The following is a 3,432-nucleotide window of genomic DNA, read 5'->3' as shown; positions in this document are numbered from 1 at the left end:
CAAAGTAGGGAGCACACGAGCCGAGGGTCTCATTGCTGAAAATTTACTTAGCCATGCTAAGGTATGAGACATGAGCGCTGAGAACCATGAAGCGAGTGGCACCTCGTGGATTGGACCTATTCGATCAGGTTGGGATCGAACCCATGCCGATCACACGGTGACTAAGACAGAATTAAGTCAGGATAGTTGGAACTCCCAAAGTATAAAGTGAAGTATTTTTTTTTAAGAAAGAAAAAGAAAAGAATTTCTTTTAGAATATTCATAAACTGCTATTATGCAATTATTTAGAATTATTCTTATAAGCTTTATGTTTTACATGCATTTAGAACCATTGCTCATAATATATATGTTATTAAAGTTTCCCCCCTGTTGTTGAGACTCACTGAGTACAATGGATGGTACTGACGTTCTCTTTTGGGAACCTACGTTGGTCTGCGGTACAACGTAGGAACCAGATTTGCAGGCATGCAGGCTACGAGTTAGGACTTCCTTCTCTTCCAGTGCTATTGGTGAGCTCCGCTTTTGTTCGTGGAGTATTCCTTAGAGTCATCTTTATTTAGTTATTTCCTTGTTTACTTAGAGAACTGTCCAGGAAATCTCATGTCCTGAGAAGTGCGTCAGTTTATCAGTAGAGGCTTCATAGACATAGTCGTTGGGTTAAGATTCAGATGTTTTTGATAATAACTTAATTGGCAGTAATTCAGTAGTTACTACGAATAAAGTTTTGGAGTTGATTTATTTAAATGTTTGAATTAAACAAAAGTATTTGGTTAGAATATTGCCTTGTTGCATATAAAGTTTGGAGTCATAATAGATTTGATAAGCAGAGATGGTTCGCTCGGTCATGTTTAGTGATCGAGTGCCGGTCCCGGCTTGTTCAGAAAATGGGTCATGACACATATGAATTCTGAACACAATGTTGAAAAAAGAATTTGAGCATTCCAAAATGATAATATAGCTTAACCATAAATTGTGTTCTTCATCAACAAACGCATTTGGTATTTCTAGAACTCACTTTTTTGAATGAGAACTGCCGAAGTAAGTACTTTACCTTCATGATCACTATGTACTGGATAACAATCTAATAACTAGTATAATAAAATTTGCTATAAGAGAATCTCTACATAACTTATAGGGAGAAAAGTTTATAACTACAGGGATGTACTAAAATATAAAAAGTTTATCATTTAACCATTTAATTTTAGCCAACAAAAAGCTACTAATGATATACAACATTGAAAATCTTTAGGAAATAAATGATTTTTCTCAATGGGTATAGCTGAAGTTGGTTGAAAACACATAGACGAAGCAATATATAAAATTTGAAGAATAATGGATGTGATTTGAACTGGTCTGGAGTTAAAGTTTGTGGTTGAAATCGAGGTGAAAAATTCCTTTGCGGCACATGTATCTCACACACAAGTATACGCAGATATACAACGGATACATATGGAATACACAGGAGATACATGGGAAATACACATGGAGAAACACAACTCATCTTCTTATGTTCATCGTCTACTTCGAATTTTAAATTCAAACTACCTCAAATTTTCACCAAATCGTCTCAAAATCGAGATTCAAACTCCAATAAAATGTACCCAATCTATTCTACCAACACCCATTAGAAACAAATTCCAATTTCGAAAACCCAAATTTTCGAACTCAAGTTTAAGCGGGTTTTAGTGGAGTTTTAGTTCATCTCCTTTACTTTTTAAGCAATCAAATGGTGCTCTATGCATATGTTACAAAGTGTGGTTTAATATCAGATGTATGAATTATAGACAATATTTGCTTGAGGAAAGGAAGCAGATCCTTCAAATATCTCTACTACGTTTTCCTTTTGCTAATTTGAGAAAGAAACGAAGTTGAAAGAATATATATGTTTCAAATAAGAAAGTTACGAAATCTATCTATCTATATCTATCTATCTATCTATCTATCTATATCTATCTATCTTCTATATTATTATAAAAGCATGAATACAAATGTCGGTTTACAAAAATAACCTTATAATATTAAACATAATAACTCATAATAAAAGGACATAACCGGAATTCTAGATATTAGCCTTATAATCCTATTAGTTTTAGGACATAATATTACATATTAGTTATCCTATATGATTACCTTTAAGAATCCTATTAATATAATTACTTTGGCTATAGACATAAAATGCTACATGTTAATGTGTATATCTAATACTCCTTTAAATTCGGGTCATCTTTGTTCGTTTGGTAACTTAGTAATTTCTTAACGAACAATAGCGTCAATACTAGATACATTTCAATCATTTCTATAGTATGAAATTAACATTTCATCTCACTTAAAAGCTGAACTCCGATCCCAATTTAATTAATAGTGATTGCAATTTTATCTGATATTAACATTATTTATTTTGAATAATAATTTATTTTTGGAATACATAAAGTCGGTCAGTACACCATGCACATGAAAAAGAAAAAGGATAGTCTTATCATAATTTGAATGTACACTTAATATTTATCTTAATTAGTCCTTAGACCCTTTAGTTGAACTACACAAATATCAATTTTCTATTTCTCTCACCCTTATATGTACTTCTCTTTGCAGTTACACATTTATTTATGATCCAAGTGCCATCGATATTTTGGTGTGAAGACTTACCAATGGTAGAGGAAAATAAGACACGGCAACAAAAAAGCTTAGTCCTACTCCAACTTCTTTTTTGTCCTAATTTTATATGTTGACCTTAAAGTATTAATTATAATTTTTTTCTAATGGATTTTGAGTACGTGTTGGACAAAATTGTAACTTTGAAACCAGTTCCTAATATGAAATTGCATAGAATTGTAATACCAATCAATGACTATCCTCTAACCTATAAATATTAAATTATTTCTTCAGTTTTTTTTTTAATTATTTCTTCAATACAATACACAAAAATCGTGAACTAAACAGATTCATGTTAAAAGTCAAATAACTCCATAGTACAGTTGTCATCAAAATTAATTCACTTTTTAGTTTGTTTTGTCCGTATATGTTATCCATGATTTGTTTTATATTTGTTTAGGTTTGTTTTAGAACAAAGACTAAAAAGCCATGTGAAGTCCAAGTTAAAATATCTAATCCCTGAATCCACTTTTTTCCTTTTTTACAAGAATAGTACTTAATATATTATCAATACGGAGGATTCTTATGAAATTAATTTTATTAAATATTCGTACATATTATTAATAAAAATTTAATGATACAATTTTATTAATTTTAAAATCTTAATTATTTAAAAGTTCAACATAAAAGGTATTATAGTCCAAAAATAGGTTATTACAGTTTTGTCCTTTCCCATAAAGTTATTTTATTTAATATTTTAGGTCTATTTTAGTCTACCAATATTGTATTCATACATTTACAATAATAATAATAATAATAATAATAATAATAATAATAATA

Source organism: Nicotiana attenuata, chromosome 8 (assembly GCF_001879085.1).
Source record: "Nicotiana attenuata strain UT chromosome 8, NIATTr2, whole genome shotgun sequence".
Lineage (NCBI taxonomy): Eukaryota > Viridiplantae > Streptophyta > Magnoliopsida > Solanales > Solanaceae > Nicotiana > Nicotiana attenuata.
The sequence above is the reverse complement of the archived record's forward strand: the minus strand, read 5'-3'. Positions refer to the sequence as shown.